Raw genomic sequence first — 17,937 nt, 5'->3', positions numbered from 1 at the left:
ACAACTGATGGACAGATCAGAACTGTCCGGCTATCTGCACGTGATCATTCAGTCCAACCATTCATTCAATGGAAAAGCTAAGACTTCTTTGCTATTAATGTCTTTCAATTCATGCTTCAAAATAAACAGCCACTCAAGAAATATTAGTCAGTGTCTTTAAAAATACTAAATTCTTTATCCGACCCATTCCATTCCCCACCCCATTCCATGGCAACAATCTTGTACCTGTGATCATCATTGCAAATATTATTAACCTTACCCCATGTAACTAAAACAAAATTCTGTATCCTACCCCTTCCATTCCCCACCCCATTCCATGGCAACAATCTTGTACCTGTGATCATCAAATATTATTAACCTTACCCCATGTACCTTAAACAAAATTCTGTATCCTACCCCTTCCATCCCCCACCCTATTCCATGGCAACAATCGTGTACCCGTGATCATCAATGCAAATATTATTAACCTTACCCCATGTACCTTAAACAAAATTCTGTATCCTACCCCTTCCATCCCCCACCCTATTCCATGGCAACAATCGTGTACCCGTGATCATCAATGCAAATATTATTAACCTTACCCCATGTACCTTAAACAAAATTCTGTATCCTACCCCTTCCATCCCCACCCTATTCCATGGCAACAATCGTGTACCCGTGATCATCAATGCAAATATTATTAACCTTACCCCATGTACCTTAAACAAAATTCTGTATCCTACCCCTTCCATCCCCCACCCTATTCCATGGCAACAATCGTGTACCCGTGATCATCAATGCAAATATTATTAACCTTACCCCATGTACCTTAAACAAAATTCTGTATCCTACCCCTTCCATCCCCCACCCTATTCCATGGCAACAATCGTGTACCCGTGATCATCAATGCAAATATTATTAACCTTACCCCATGTACCTTAAACAAAATTCTGTATCCTACCCCTTCCATCCCCACCCTATTCCATGGCAACAATCGTGTACCCGTGATCATCAATGCAAATATTATTAACCTTACCCCATGTACCTTAAACAAAATTCTGTATCCTACCCCTTCCATCCCCCACCCTATTCCATGGCAACAATCGTGTACCTGTGATCAACATTGCAAATATTATTAACCTTACCCCATGTACCTTAAACAAAATTCTGTATCCTACCCCTTCCATCCCCCACCCCATTCCATGGCAACAATCTTGTACCCGTGATCATCATTGCAAATATTATTAACCTTACCCCATGAAACTAAAACAAGCTATGCCCTCAAAATAAATTCTGAGCGGATTGAAAGACGTTTTAAGAAACAGTGTTGGAGATTATTCTGCTATTTTTAGACGTGTTGATATCTATATTTACCTTGGCAAGGTTTAGCGAGTTAAAGAAAACATGAGAAATAAATTTAGTGATGGCAATATTTTGAAAGACGGAATTCTCACCTTATAGGCGGTCTTGTGATAGGGGTTGGGTTATTATCTGTTGGTGTTTTTTTTAGTTCGTTTTGTTTGTTTTTTTATATTTTATTTTTTTGTTTGGCTTTTTAGTATGCACTCCGGAAAAAAATTAAAATATCCAAACTAGCATTATTATGGCTTTATATAGATTTATAAATGGTGTTCGACCCACCTAAAAAAAATCACAATTCTCGGTTTTTTTTTTTATTTTATTACTTCTGTTCTTATATATATATATATATATATATATATATATATATATATATATATATATTTTTTTTTTTTTTTTTTTTTTTTTTTTTTTTTTTTTTTTTATTTTATATATATATATATATATATATATATATATATATATATATATATATATATATATATATATATATATATATATATATATATGCAAATACATATAATTTTTCACTCACCCCCCCCCCCCTCCCCCACTTTTCAAATAGATCTTCTGCAGTGAGACGTATTTTACGGATCAGAGTCCAAATTTGTTAGCAATGCTGTTTACAGAAATATACATTGTAATCCCGACTCACGACACGTTCATCAAAACGAATTTTGTTAAGCATTGCACTAAGCATACATCATGGCAACTTTTTTTTTTAATACAGTTTTTAGCGCAATTTCCATTCTGGAGAATTACGTTTATTAACCCGTCATTTCTGGATGTATGAATGAATGGATGGATGGATGGATGTGTGTCCGCAGCTTTAAGTCGTATCTCCTCCTCAACGAAGCAATATCGATGACTAGTTCCAAAAGCAATTATGTTAAGCAAGTTACGAGGATGAACATAGGCCATAAAAATTCCGGGTTTCTTTCATGGATTTCCCGGAAAAGCCAAAAAACCTCGAACAAATTCAGTTTTTTGCTCCATATCTCGGCAACCAGACCACTTAGCGACTTGAAACATTTACCAATCGATTTCTGCCATAATTTAAACCAATATTGATGAAGAAAGTTTTCAAAAATATCCTTTCGTTCGGTCTCAAAAAATTAATTAAGAATTTTTAAACTGAGCGTTTTGTAGGTTTTTAGCGCAAAAGCTGAGGATCGAAAGGATTTTAATGAGCGGAGGTTCGAAAGGATTTTTAAAAATTTTCCCCTTTTTTTCGACTGATACGGGAGGCTACTCTCCCCTTTTTTTCGACTGATACGGGAGGCTAGTTTCTATTTTGTTTTGAATTATTAAAACTACTTGTGTTGCATTATTTATTTGCTGAATATATGATTTATCTCGATTTAATATACTTATTAATTCAAGCGTTATTTTTGTACCCTATTAATAAGCTGAGGTTCGAAAGGATTTTACCATAGCGAATGAGCGGAGGTTCGAAAGGATTTTTTTTTAAATCTCGTTAATAAATATTTTTTCTATTTTGTTTTGAATTATTAAAACTACCTGTGTTGCATTATTTATTTGCTCAATATATGATTTATCTCGATTTAATTTACTTATTAAATCAAACGTTATTTTTGTACCCTATTAATAAGCTGAGGTTCGATATAAGGAAATTGCGCTAAAATTGTCACTAGACTTTTTAATTAACTTGTTTAAAATGTCAGCCTCATAGCATTATAATAAATACCTGATAGAAGATGTGAAATCTATGACAATGGAAAGCTATTATCGTAAAAGTCTGGCGCCCGTTCAAGTTTTAATGAAACCCGTGACAGCTCGCTCTGCTTACCTCCCCTCACCTTCACGCCTCACGGTATAAAATGACATAATATCTAATTTCATACAAATCTCCTTGAGCCTACATACGCTCTATTTAAAAAGGTGTTAAAATTTATTTACACTAAGATTTTAACCGTGTTTGAAAATTAAACGTATTCCTTTATTTAACGATCATCTTTAAGCCCTGCCGCTAAGCGAAGTGTTTGCCAATTTTAAGCCTGGCCCTCCGGTTACTTCCCTTCTCGACATGCGTTTCTTTCGTCTTTCAACAAACCCGACAACTCTGGATAGTTTACTAAGGGCAATAACCCTTTAAGTTTGTTATTTTTTTACTGTCCCTAGATAAATTATATTTTTTAAAAGGTGCCATCGAAAAATGTGGAGAGAAGGGGAAAGTATTCACTTTTGTCTATTACATCCCTATTACAATCTAAGAAATGCTTTTTAAAATTTAAATTGAGTTTTTTTTCCAGATAGAACTACGAAACCAATGTTTCTTCCAGACTTTTTTCTCCGGGGGGGGGGGGGGGGGGACACACTTGATATTTTTTTTTTGGGGGGGGGGGGGGAACAACATTTTTCGGGGGGCCCGACACTGGTATAAGTATATGTTTTCTATATAAATTCCATTTCGTTGGGGGAGGGGGGGGGGCGGTAGACTTTTTTTGAAGAGATGCCTGGAAGAACCTCTGTATGAAACTACGGAAGTAATATTTTAAATTCCTAATGGTGACAGTTAAAAAACAAAAACAAAAATATAGCCTACTGTCAACTTACAAATTAAAATTTAAACTTCTATGTAATAATAAAAAATAAAAACATAAATTAATTTTTAAAAAAGAAGAAGAAAAAATATGTAATCCATCTAAAAAAATTAAATTTAAAGTTATAAAATTATAGTTACATTTTTAAAATTATAGCTGTTTGGTAACTATCGATTACACTCATTTTCAATTTCTGTATTGAATATAAACCGTTGAAAAGCCGTTAGAATTATTTTATCAATGAAATTTTTTTTTAAACTGCCTGCGCTTGAGCCAACCTTAAAGTCATCTAGACTGGCCAGGGAAAGTAAAACAATGAAAGTCACAATTTTTCTCCTATGATAAAATGAACAATAGCGGTGAATGGGGTATAGCCTGGTAGTTTATTTATATAAAATAATTTAACATCACCTATCGCCACAACAACGTGACTTTACTTATCCAAATTAAAAATAAAAGTTTTAGCTAAATTACTATTATATTACAGGTAATTATTTGTTTGAATATTTCTAGCCTTATCAAAAACCAGAAGTCATTTTGTACTTATTTCTCAAATGTTATAAAATACTCAATTTTGGTTGAAAAATATGCTTTCTGGCAACAACCATTTGGAACAACTTGGAACCAGCTTTTGAATCCTATAGAGAAGAGACGTGGGTTTGCCTTTTTTTTTTTAAATGAAGGTAGAGCGAACGTGGAGGGGGGGGGGGGGGGTGGTTCAATTTCAAGACAGCAAAAACTAATGACGTCATCCAGCTAATTTAATTACGTCTAAGAATTATGTCCACTGTAAACTCGTTTGGACTTACTCAAGGGGAGCAACCGTTATGACGTAGATAATGAAGAGTGGCGTAAAAAAATAATTGTAGACTCGCTCTACGAGAACACGAGGGAGGGCGAGTGATGATGGGGAGGGGGGGGGGGGGGGTTGTTTTCATTACAAGGCCGTTTTTCTATTGAAATATCACGGGTTAAGCATATGTCGCGTGAAAATCTTCATACTTTAAAAACTAGGACATCGTTGAGATATCCCATTCTAGTAGAAAATACCAAGTATGTTTTAAAGGACTTGTTGTCTACCGGAAAAAACTCCGATGGGGAAAAAAAAACTTCGGTGGGCCCCCCATAAACTGTGTTGTAATAGTCCTATTAAAGTTGCTGATTTTTTTTTCTTTTAAATTGTTGTTATTTTATCATTTCATCTTGCGACGGCGTAAAACTCAGGCTTTGATAAAGAAAAACAAATGAACAATGGAAATTTTGTTTTGGGGTGCCTCTGTTAAAATTTCCCGGGCGCCTTGGTCCACCCCTGCTTTGTACCAAAGGGCGCGGTATAGAAATTGGGTAAACGGAAAAAAAAGTCACAGGAAAAAAAAAAACACAGAAAAAAAGTCACAGTTTTTGCTAGGAAAAAAAGTCACAGAAAAAAAGTCACAGTGGAAAAATTTTATCGGAAAAAAAGTCACAGAAATAAAGTCACAGAAAAAAAGTCACAAAAATCTTTTTAGAAATATTTTTATTAATTTGATAAAAATTGTAAAATTGTGTATGTTTATTGTTGTGGGTTGTATTTTTTTATGGCATAAATTATTTATAGACGTTAAAAGCATTATGATTTATAACAATTGTAAGTAAAAAATACTCTAAGATAATTAACACAGCAATCTCAACATTTGTTACGTATTTAGTTAAATACGCGGTAGAAAAGTTAATTATAAAAGAAATTTAGGCACATTTTGCCGTAGGCTATTCTCTGGTCGGCCTCTCCTCAGTAGGCATTGTCCGAACATATTGTGTTTTGTTGACGTTATGCGTCATCGACAGCCTTTGAACCTTGTCGGCTTTCTGTTTGGAACCTAAGTTTTGTTATGTAATGAGCGTGATAAATGTGGGAAGTAAAGGTGGTTGAACTAAACATAACTATTGTTGCCATGAGTTGAGGGCAGCAAGTCAGATGAACTTACCATTTCACGGTCATTTAATATTGGTATTTTAAAAAAAAACACGATGAAAAACGTGGACTTTGGAGCATTCTATTAAATGCTACTAATCTTAAGTTTAAAATAATTACAATCTACATACTTCATAATAAATATTTTTAAATGAATTATAAAAATTCCTATGCGTATACAGCCTACACACACATTACATTACATTTAATTAATCCTAAGTTAATTTGCACTCTCTAAATATTTAATACATAAAAGTGTTAACAAATATCATGCAAATATATATTTGTGACCTTTTTTCCTGTGACTTTTTTTCCTGTGACTTTTTTTCCTGTGACTTTTTTCCTGTGTTTTTTTTTTCCTGTGACTTTTTTTCCTACAATCAGAAATTGGCCCCTAAAACACCCCAATCAGAAAAAAATTGTATTGGATGCTGGCTCAGGTGGTGCCACTCTACAGTTTGCGATGTTGGTCTAGTTGTTTGAACTTACAAGGTAGACACATTAAGAACTCAAGCAGAAGAAAAATAAGTTTCGTATACTTCATCATCATCTTTTCCCGTTCTTGCCAAAAAAAGACACATGCGGCAGATGAAGTAGAGTTTATCTCAGAGATCTCGGCATATAAAGGGATAGTGTGGTCAGCCTTCTTGTTTTCCGTAACGTGAGTTAGGTACCCGTTAAAGCTGGGTTGACTCAATGACATCACATTCTTAGTGTTTAGAAAAAAAAACAATGCGTCTGCGGCGTACTAAAGATGAGATTGCAATTACAATATTCCTAAAAACGAATAGCCTTGACCCTACCCTTAATCACAACTCCAACCGTAATTCTAATACTAAAAGATAAACACACGCAGAAGAAACTAAATACATTTCTACTTTACCTTGCCGGGATTCTTATAAAAACTATTGGTCTATTTAAAAAATCAATAAATTCTCATCTGATATTAAAAATTGTGTCTGTACATCCGGGTTATCTCGACTGACTTCCTCATGTCGGCCTTTAATGTCCGCTGTGTTTTCTATTTATAGATTTCTTAGTCCCACAACCCCACCTTTTTCCCTGTTAGATTCCAGTTATCACCGTTTCCCCAACCCCCATTCCCCTCCTTATATTCTGCAATATTGAAGATTATAGATTTCCTCCGGTTCCCCTTCATTGTTAATCTCAACTGTCGAAGTCTACAGACACCCACACCTCACACCTATTTTCTGTTAACCTCTGGTCATCTCTGTAGCTTCCTCCCTCACCCCCCCCCCCCCCCCCACCACCAACACCCCTACCTTGCCTCGCATTACGCTTTTGTATATCCGTATTATTTTCGCTTTCCCACATAATTCTTCAAGACATTATGTATATTTCTGTTATCTGCAAACCCCTCCAACCACAAGCTAACCCCCCCCCCCCCCCCGCAGACAAACTTCCCTGCCGCCATCTCTATAAAAACAAATCTATTGTAGCTAAGTGGTTATTAGCCGACTCTTTGATCGATTGAGAAAAACTAGAGTCAAGGTAAGCTATCCATGTACTTCAGACTCTATTTTTAGATCAGCGGAACTCCCGATAATAACATTTTTATCTTTCCAATGGAACTACATTTTCAAACATTCTAAACGACTTTTTTTCAATTTTCAGTGGGGTGTAGGTAAATAAAGTTTATTTCTTAGTAGGATGGTATTGAAGTTGTAATTTTTTTATTGTATAAATAAAAATAAATAAATTCCTTAACCCTTGGGGGTCTTTGGGGCACCACTAATGTATGTGGTGTTCAGAGTTTCTTCCAGGCATCTATTTTGGGGGTGGAGTCGCCACCCCCCCCCCCTCGATAAATGTCTACTGCCCCTCCCCCGAACGAAATAGAATTTATATAGAAAATATATACTTTTACCAGTGTCTGGCCCTGACCCAAAAACTAACGGTTTTTATATTCACATTCCAATGTTGATTTGTGACAACTCTAACTCATTAACCAGAAATAATTTATGAAGGTTCTAACTCATTACGAAACAATAGTGTAATACGCCAATGACTCATTAAAAATGAATGCGTCCTGACAATTATTCATCATTCGAAATTCATGTACAATGACTAATCTATTGGCCTGTGCCAAGAATAATTTACAAGCAAGTCTACTAGTTAGTCGTGACTAAATGTAACATGTTACTAATCAATTTTAGCTCATATAATTTCATGTTACTAGTCAATTTTAGCTCAAATAATTTCATCACCTTATCGAATTTCGCCTGGTGTCGATTTAAACCTATTTTAAACTCAGATTTAAATAATTTTTAAAAGATTCATCATCATGTTTTCATTTTAATGCCCATAACACATGGGGCAGATGAAGTAGAGTTCATATATTTCAGTTACATCGACATACAAGTTGATACAAGTGTGGTCAACACTAGTCCCAACCGCTTTTGTTTCCCTAACGTTAGTAAGTTACCCATTATAGCTGAGTTGACTCAGGGATATTTATAGACTCGAACTCGGGATCCGAACACGAGATTTTCGGGTTATCACTATAGCGCTCTACCACTCGGCCACGCCGTTCGTTTTAAAAAAAAATTATACATGATCAAAAAATCTAATCAACGAGATCGATTTAAATTATTGATGGTGGGGGAAAACTTGATTCATTTACACCACAAGGAGACCCACATAAAACTTGAACAAACACGATAATTGGTACTTTTGTCTTTCTTAACATCAATCCTTTCCACTAACGACCGTATTAATTCTGCCGGAAGTGGCTCGTTCGAGATGAAGAAGAAAAAAGTGAAGCATTAATTACGCATGACAAGAGTTATTCCTCTTTTTTTTTTACCAACCACTAACCGGATTTCTCTCCCCTTTTTTCGTGTGCTCGCCTTTTTTACTAAAACATAACCGGAAATGTTACGGAAGCCGTCAAAGAATAAAAGCTAGTGAAAATCAATTTTTAATGCAATATTTTTTTTTTATTCTCTGATAAATACCATGTATTGCTGTTTAATTTTTTTTTACTACAATAATTCAAAACAAGGACCTGAACAGAACTGGCCTAAAAGTGGGTTAAAAAAAAAATTAATACAGGTAAAATTGTTTGAAATCGTGTCTTGTATATACTGGTGTTTATAGAACGGCATGGTGGGACGGTAGAGTGGACGACAACTAACCCGAAAGTCTTGAGTCTGGATCCCGATTTTTTGAGACCGTACTACGTCCCAGCTCTATTGGGTACCTGTCTCACGTTAAGGAAAACAAAGGCGCTTCATCAAAGAAACGACAAAACTATCGATTCATATGACGAGCTCACCGAATCAGGTGAACTCTACTTCCTCTGCCCTAATTACCGTCAGGTCCGGAATTTACTTTGCTGTGGTGTTTAGAGTGAGCAAGAGGGGATGCCTCGACAGGCTGGAGAGGATGGTATAATTTAATCAAAAAGTTACGGAATTAAAAACTCTATTATTTTTTCAAAGACCGATACTTAGTATTAGTACTTCAATCGTCTAATTAGGTATTAAAATCTATTTCCCGATAATATTTTTATTGACTTAACGCTTCTTTTCTATATCAATTAGTAGTTTCGTATTTTTATATGGATGTTTTGGCCCTCCTTAATTTTTAGACTTTGCACCGACGGCAGCATTTACTGCAACACAGGCTACAACAACAACGGCATCAGTAAACTGCAGTACAGACTACAGCACCAAAGGTAGCATTTACTGCAGCACAGACTACAACAACAACAACGTCAGCATTTAATGCAACACTGACTACAACAACGACGGTTTCATTTACTATAGCACAGACTACAACAACAACGACGGCAGCATTGACTACAGCACTGACTACAGCAACGACGGCAGCATTGACTACAGCACAGACTACAACAACAACAACGTCAGCATTTAATGCAACACTGACTACAACAACGACGGTAGCATTGACTACAGCACAGACTACAGCAACGACGTCAGCATTAACTGCAGCACAGACCACAACAACGACAGCAGCCTAAATATTGCACTAATTCAGCGCCTGTGTTTACATTTCATTCAAACCGGAAAAGCCCGGTGTTCGCGCGTTACTTAAGAATTACTCACTCCTAAACACGGCAACGCACGCCAACCGGCACGTGCAATTGAGCTCACACACACATGTACATACTTTACTCATTTCGCGTGCTTTGTTCAGCCAAGCAGAACGGGCTGGATCCGGTTGTATGAGTGAGCGGGAAGGCCGCCAGTCAAGGGTGACGGGAAGGGCCTTGGTGAGTACTCGAGTCACGCGCAGTCGGCCGGTGCGCGCATAACGATTGATGCCGATATAAGTACGTACATCGTGAGCAGTGAGTGTTGTTGGAGGAAGTGGGGAGGGGGGGGGGGGGGTTCGTGTATAGCTTAGCTTCCACCACCCCATCCCCCAAATCTTCTATTCGTCTCTTTCTTTTTTTCTCTTTTATGTTCTTCTCTCTCTCTCTCTCTCTCTCTCTCTCTCTCTCTCTCTCTCTCTCTCTCTCTCTCTCTCTCTCTCTCCACCCCATGCGAATGGCTATCTCTGTTTTTGTCAATGATCTGATCACTGAGTAAGTAATAGATATACCCGCACTTCCTGTTTGGATCAGCCGACTAACTCAATGATAATTGCTCCGTCTCTAAGCAGTTTGAATCTATAAATAGAATAACAAAAGGAAGGAAACGAAATTTTAAACTGATTTCCGCCATTAAAAAAATAACATGAAACCTACAGTTCACGACACATCGCATAGGAATTTAAAATAAATATTAGGCCTATAGGTTTAATACATATTGCATAGAATATAGAAATTTAGATCTAGTGTTCTGGTTAGTAGTTATTTCATGTTTATTAGAATATAGTCTAGAATCTAATCATACGGCTGCATAAAAAGAAAGTTTGAAGGAAATAGAATAGGAATCTAGAGAAGCGGAGGTAAGAAGGTTAAATTAGTAATTTACATGATTTTTATTGTAGTTTCACTGTTTGTTAGGCCCAATTATTAAATCTTTAGATCAGAGGTCCAGCTTGATCATGTGTGGTATCTATTGTGGTGCATTGGAATGAAAAGCCCACATACTTAAATATAGAATCTAGTAGGCCTATACTATAACTGTACTGCCCTAAACTTTAAATTTGTTGCCACAAGAAAAAAGCCTATTTACTATTAGGCCTATTAGTTATAATTTAATTAAATTGAAATATTTGATTATCTTTATAGTTTATAGTGAATGTATGCTAATAAGCATTATTCAAGCTGCTGTTATATTTAGGCTCATAGGCCTATATACTCTATAGCTTAGGCTATATACTATAGACTATATATTATATACCAATATTGTGCATAAAACTTAAAGCATGTAAGCATACACAATAATAATTATCATTAGACCTATAGTAACTTAGACTCGTACTATTTAGTACTACTTTAATAGTACCTTTAAACTATTAGGCATAATGAAATAATGATTAATGATTTCAGTGTTTTCCGCACTCGAGAGGAAAGAGGTTGCAGGGAACTTAGAGACTAATCTTTGCCAACATACTGGATTTCTGGTGATGACAATAGCAGCAGATAGTATGCGGCTCAGTTAATACTAAAAACAATTGATTTTACTAATTAGTGGTAAGCTCTTTTTTAAAATAATATATTATAACATGGTATCGCAAAGGTTCAGGTTGTCCAATAAATGGTAATTAGAGTCAGGTTTAGGACTATAGTTTAATGCTTGGTTAGTAATATGCATCAAGTTGGGAAAGACATAGAAATGGAAATACATAGAATTTAATGTGTTCATTCGCAAACGTTACTATTTAAATTTTTTTAGGGCTGCTATTTATTGCTGAATAATAAAATCACTATACTTATCCACTATATTATGTTTAAATAAAGTGAGTTTAGATCAGTCGAGCAAATAAATTTAATAGCAAGACATAGCTAAAATTTACAATGAATATATATATATATATATATATATATATATATATATATATATATATATATATATATATATATATATATATATATATATATATATATATATATATATATATATATATATATATATATATAATTTGATTGCTATTTTATAAAAGTATGTAAATCACAGAACAAACATTACTTTATATTATTTCTACAACTTAACAAAAATGCTACTACTTTGATGGATTGCACTAAATAGGGGTTGGCTTTAAGTTAATAATTTGTGAGATATTCTTGCTAATCTATGTGTAAATTGCTTTTCAGGACTATGAGTGTGTGTTTGGCCATCCAGATTTCATAACTACAACTGATGTTCAATTACAAGGGATATTAATCAGTCTCCGTGGACTATACACTGTGCCTAGTTTCATCCTCAGGTAACTGTACTATAGGCATAACCCATTTTTTAAAGTAATTATTATAGCAAGAGATAGCATTGTATGTTATAATAAATATAATGGATTTTAATCCAAAATATTTTATTAATTATTGCCTTTTTTTTTAATTCTAATAAATCAGTGAGTGTACAACATAGAGGGTATTATATTTGAATGATAATTGAAACACATATTGTTATAGAGCTCAAAACTATGTACTTATCTAATATAGTTAATATACTGAAACAGTTTTATTGAAGCATATTATTTCATATTTTACCACACAGAGACTGATGTGTAAGCTTAAAGTAAAGACATCAAATCAAAGTATCAGCCATCAAGAGGGTAAATATTGATAGTCTACTTCATTAATCTTCAATATGAATGAACACAATTTTAAATCTATAATCTTTGCTGATAATGTTTGTTTCTTGTTATTCATCATGTTCAGTGATTTATCTTTTCAAAGTAATTAGTTATAGTAAAGAAATATTAGAGATAGTAATATAAATTTGTAATTTATTTTTCTTGCAAGTTCCACAAAAGAAAGTATCAAAATATTTTGCCTTTATTTCATTTACAGAAAAACATTCAAAATCATATTGTGATACACAAGTCAAGCAAGTCTGACCAGCATTTTGATACAGGCCAAGAAAAAGCTGGATACTTGATTGGAAGGGTCGCACAAAAAACATGGGTTATCACTAGGGAAACAAGCTCGCAATACAGTTCACTGGTTAGGACAGCAAGCCAAATACTTCTAAACTTATTTGAATCATTTTTGCTGTTTATTATAATTCATCCAATTGTCTTATTAAATATATAAATTTATATATATACACAATTCCTAATATAGAATTTCTAAAAATGTTTTATTATAATATTTAAAAATGAAACAAACATGTTCCCAGAACACAGCCACATAATGTCAACATGTTCCCAGAACACAGCCACATAATGTCAACATGTTCCCAGAACACAGCCACATAATGTCAACATGTTCCCAGAACACAGCCACATAATGTCAACATGTTCCCAGAACACAGCCACATAATGTCAACATGTTCCCAGAACACAGCCACATAATGTCAACATGTTCCCAGAACACACAAAATGGCAACATGTTCCCAGAACACACAAAATGGCAACATGTTCCCAGAACACAGCCACATAATGGCAACATGTTCCCAGAACACACAAAATGGCAACATGTTCCCAGAACACACAAAATGGCAACATGTTCCCAGAACACACAAAATGGCAACATGTTCCCAGAACACAGCCAAATAATGTCAACATGTTCCATGAACTCACAAAATGGCAACATGTTCCCAGAACACACAAAATGTCATTATGTGCCCAGAACACACAAAATGGCAACATGTTCCCAGAACACACAAAATGGCAACATGTGCCGAGAACACAAAAAATGACATGTGCCAGGAACAATGCCCCTTACAGATGACATGTTCCCAGAACACAGCCCATAGTTGGTCTGCCATAAAAAGTTAACAATACTTTACTTTTTCCTTAACAATTTTACAAGCAGGTAATAAAGCCATAAATCTTTACTGTGGATATAGCCAATAAATAGGGTAACCTTCACTATATGCAATTTGTAGATTTCAATGCCTGTCCCATGCATATTATTTAGCCTATTGTTTTGGGTCTTGCTTCATTTACTCAATAAATTATATAGGCATGAGAATTTTCATTTTAATCTGCAAAAGCTACATTCTGTACAGTATTATTTTCAAACTACATCATATATTTTTCTCTTCTCTGATAAAAAATATTCCTCATATTGTTTGTGTCAAGTATTTTATTTTTATCTATGCAATGCTATATTCTTATTTTATAATAATTACTTTTATACAAATTCTTTTGAAAACTGTTCTTTATTGATTTGTATCATTTTCTTTATTTCTGAAAAATAAAACTTTGTTTGGGAATCCTTTTTTTGTTTCTGTACAAATTAATAAATATAAATACCTACCAGGCTTAATATCCAGCAACATTAAACAATTAAGTAGGGCCTATTGATAGTAATGGTAAATTTTATACTAATTAATGTGATTTCTCCTGGCCACCTTGTTCTGAATACCTTCAACTGTGTCAATGTTGCTACCAACTCCAATAATTAAAACTGAAGCCATTTACTATGAAGTAAAACTTGGGTGTAATCCAAATCCACCCAGTTGCCGGGGGCAAGGTACCAAACATGATGTCCAGTAGAGGGTTAAGAAAGTATCATTATTAAATCACTATTAAACCCCTCCTCGCCTACGCCATTGCTTGTATGCATATGGACGTTATCGGAATTTACTGTATTGCTTATAAGTCGAAAATGCGAAAAAGACACGTTTAACATTACTAGTTTGAAGAATAACATTCATGTTAGCCGAAACAGGTGTATTCTAAAGTTGTTTAAATTCATTTTATTGTTCATTACGATTATGATGTCGTAAAATATAGGCCTATTTAAAAAAAGCATAACTAAAAAGTGTTTAAACGCATTTTCTTCTTAGAAAAGCCGCACATGCATGATATCATAAACATTACGGCAAATCAAACCCTTGAAGAAGCCCCATCAACCATTCAATTATTACGATGGGCAACAAATAAAACGCCCGCATCAAGGTACAGTCCTTATGCTATCGACATTAGCTCAACCCCGGCAACTAACGTGTCCCAAAACCAAGAATTGAAATCTTGACCCATTATTCTGATTAATTAGTGGTTAAACATCTTTAGGCATCTGAAAACGTTAGTTTTTAATCTAGTGTACTCAAAAAGGAACAACATAAAGCTTTATGCCGCCTTAAAAACCCAATCCCATGTTACGCAAGGCGTCGATAGAGAAAGAATAAGGCTTTGAGTCAGAACAGGCAAGGGCTTAGATTACTGCCAAAATACCTAATCTGTAGACCTCACAAGTCTAGACGATATATTTGTGCCTCTGTTTTTAGACTTTCAGAACAAATGCATGTGATGTGGTCAGTAGGTACATAAAAGAGAAAAGTAGTTTTAATCTAGAGACTTCAAACATTTCTGAAGGACCGAATTTGAACTTGTAGGCCGTGGTGTCGATGCCAAAGTTTAGCGTCGTCCGCAAAGATAAGCTATCGTTATATCATCTCTATGCCCATATTGTGACAGATATTTACAAATGTGTCTAATATAGGACAGAATACATAGCTACTCAACAGAGATAAGCACAATCACTTGTCCACGACTTAAGAAACCACTGTACTGCAAAACCCACCTAAATGGAAAATGTCTTAGATGTGTGTTTTAATACAAATGTGTACCTCGTCGCGAGTTAGGACCTGTAGGTAGTCTGTTACTACTCTATATCTAAAAACAATAAAAAGATAACGTGAATTTTATTTGTTCAATTTCTTGGTTAACTGTATTTGTTGCATCTTGTTTAATTTTGTTAATATTGATTAACCTAAAGGGTTCAAATGTAACAAAGAAAATTGTGACTAAGTTTCCGGGTGCGGGTATTCGGACACTAGTTAAAGTAGGCCCTATATATCTATTTATATTTATAGAAATGAAAGTATGTTTATCTGTTTGTCCTATATGAATTACTACATCTTTTCATCGGATCGCCATAAAACTTTGTGAACAGAGTTTTTTTCCAGGAATCTATTCGGAGGGGGGGGGGGGGGGAAGCAGAGCCCCCCCCACCCCCCGAAGAAAGTCTATCGACCCCCCCCCCCCCCACCCCCGAACGAAACGGAATTTATATAGAAAAAAATACTTTTAACAGTGTCCGCACGCCCCCCCCCCCCCCGGAAAGATTTCGCCAGGGCGGCACCCTAGCAGGAAGCAGAAGCGTAGCAACCTATTCCGGCAGCCGGGGCGAACTATCAATTATGTGCCAACCCTATTCAAACGCTGGCAAAAAGGCGCCCATCCCTACATACACTCCCCTATATAAAATAATTGAGGATATCAGCCATGTATAAATCTGTTTTCTTAAATTTTACTGAAGAATGAGGATTTTTTTAAAAATTGTCTACCCCTTTTGGCGCCCCATTCGATCTAGGGTCTCTGACAGGAAGCAATGCAATTTTTCTCCATAAAAATAAAAGCCAGATGCAATTTGACACTGTTCGTACGAGAGTCATAAAATTTTGGGTAGTTGGTGAAAAGGGTTTCGAGAAAGAAAAAAATTCTTAAGTGTGGCACCCTGGGAGGGTTCAATTTTTCTAATTATACGATTATGAGCTCAGAATCCAGAGGGGAATCCAGAGGGGCTATCTCATCAATTGCGGTCATAGGTAATACTAGATTCAGCAGAGGCGCAGCGAGGGGGGCGGGGGGTACATATGTCCCCGGGCGCCAACCCTAGGGGCGCCAAAATGGTTGGAAAAATTTAAAAGCTCATTTTAGCTATAGTTTTGCATTATAAATATTCAAAAAATACGGGGGGGGGCGCCAAATTGAAAATTTGTCCCCAGGCGCCAGGAATGGTGCTACGCCTCTGAGATTCAGTGATAAAACTACACCAGGTTCATCCGCCAGCTCCCCGGCGGTTGAGTGGCCCAGAGCGGCCAAGACCCATCTCGGGCGACACTACGGTTTAGATGGGCTACTATAAATGTTCACTAAGTAGAATAATGAGCGCCCGCCGGCGCCCTGGCAGTTGGCGACAGCGAGCGCCCCGGGCTCTACAGAGAGTGCCTCCTTAAAGAGCACCCTACAATAGGGACACGGTGGCACACGACATTTTATAATTAAACCGAATTAGGGGCGCCCTTGCGGAAATATAACCAGTGGCTCCCTGGAGCGCCAAGGGACGCGTCTCTAACACATAGGCGGTCGCCAATGTGTGTTCTACCTCACTATTACAGAGGTTGATTAACGTACACTCAAGGCTTTCATACAGTGAGCCTTGGTGCGTCTAGGCGGCAGTGTGGACAAACCCGCGCCCCAAAAACGAATATGTGGGTTTGTTTGTTTAAGCATTATCAAAGATTTCATTCGTTTGTCATTCAAATTTGAGAAGTTAATGTGGTGGTTTCTACGAAAAAAATTCGATTTGGTGGCGCCCTGGCAGGGTTCCATTTAGCTCCCCGGGTTTTCCCGTGAGTACTATGGTACCTTTGTTCGTTTTAATAATTGCGAAACGCTATGAATATGATGGGCTACTATAATCGCTCACTATACCGAGTGAGGCGCCTTCCTACCTACGCCCACCTACCTACATACCTAACTCCCTGCCTACGTACCTACCTATCTACTAACCTGCCTGCGCTGCTGCCTGCCTACCTACTTTCCTACCTACCGTTATTCCTGCCAAACTGCTTTCCTTCCACCCCGCCTGTCTACCTACCTCAGATCCTTCTTACACACACACATATCTTCGTATGTATATATGTATGTGTTAGTGTGCTCTAGGACTATGTATTTTTACATTTTTGTTGTTACGTAGAACTATTCAGTATAAAGGAGTTTCCTTTTTTTTTTTTTGACGTTAAACTGCCGCTAAAATATTCTTTTTTGTATGTGTGCATAAAATAGTGTAGGTTTATTAACAAAAGTAAATTTTAGTATGTATTTAAATGTATATAATCATTTTCGTCAAGCCAATGTGTTCATAATCTTAAATTTAAAAACCCATGAAACTCGGTAGCCAAAGATTTAGAATGAGAATAATTGCTATTTAACCAGTAACACCTATTCTAATTATTGTAATAATATTTTTTT

General features: G+C 35.9%; 1 long non-coding RNA gene across 1 annotated transcript; it reads left to right on the top strand.

Moving 5' to 3' along the window:
* The first annotated feature begins 10,445 nt into the window (after positions 1–10,445).
* Positions 10,446–13,216, top strand: LOC131930723 (uncharacterized). Its single transcript, XR_009384163.1, has 5 exons — positions 10,446–10,791; positions 11,339–11,482; positions 12,104–12,216; positions 12,504–12,561; positions 12,800–13,216. It is a non-coding gene; the product is annotated as an uncharacterized LOC131930723 (long non-coding RNA).
* Positions 13,217–17,937: the final 4,721 nt, after the last annotated feature.

The sequence above is a fragment of the Physella acuta genome, unplaced genomic scaffold, assembly GCF_028476545.2.
Source record: "Physella acuta isolate Inbredline_101_S28 unplaced genomic scaffold, ASM2847654v3 ptg001831l, whole genome shotgun sequence".
Taxonomy (NCBI): Eukaryota; Metazoa; Mollusca; class Gastropoda; family Physidae; genus Physella; species Physella acuta.
The sequence above is the reverse complement of the archived record's forward strand: the minus strand, read 5'-3'. Positions and strand labels throughout refer to the sequence as shown.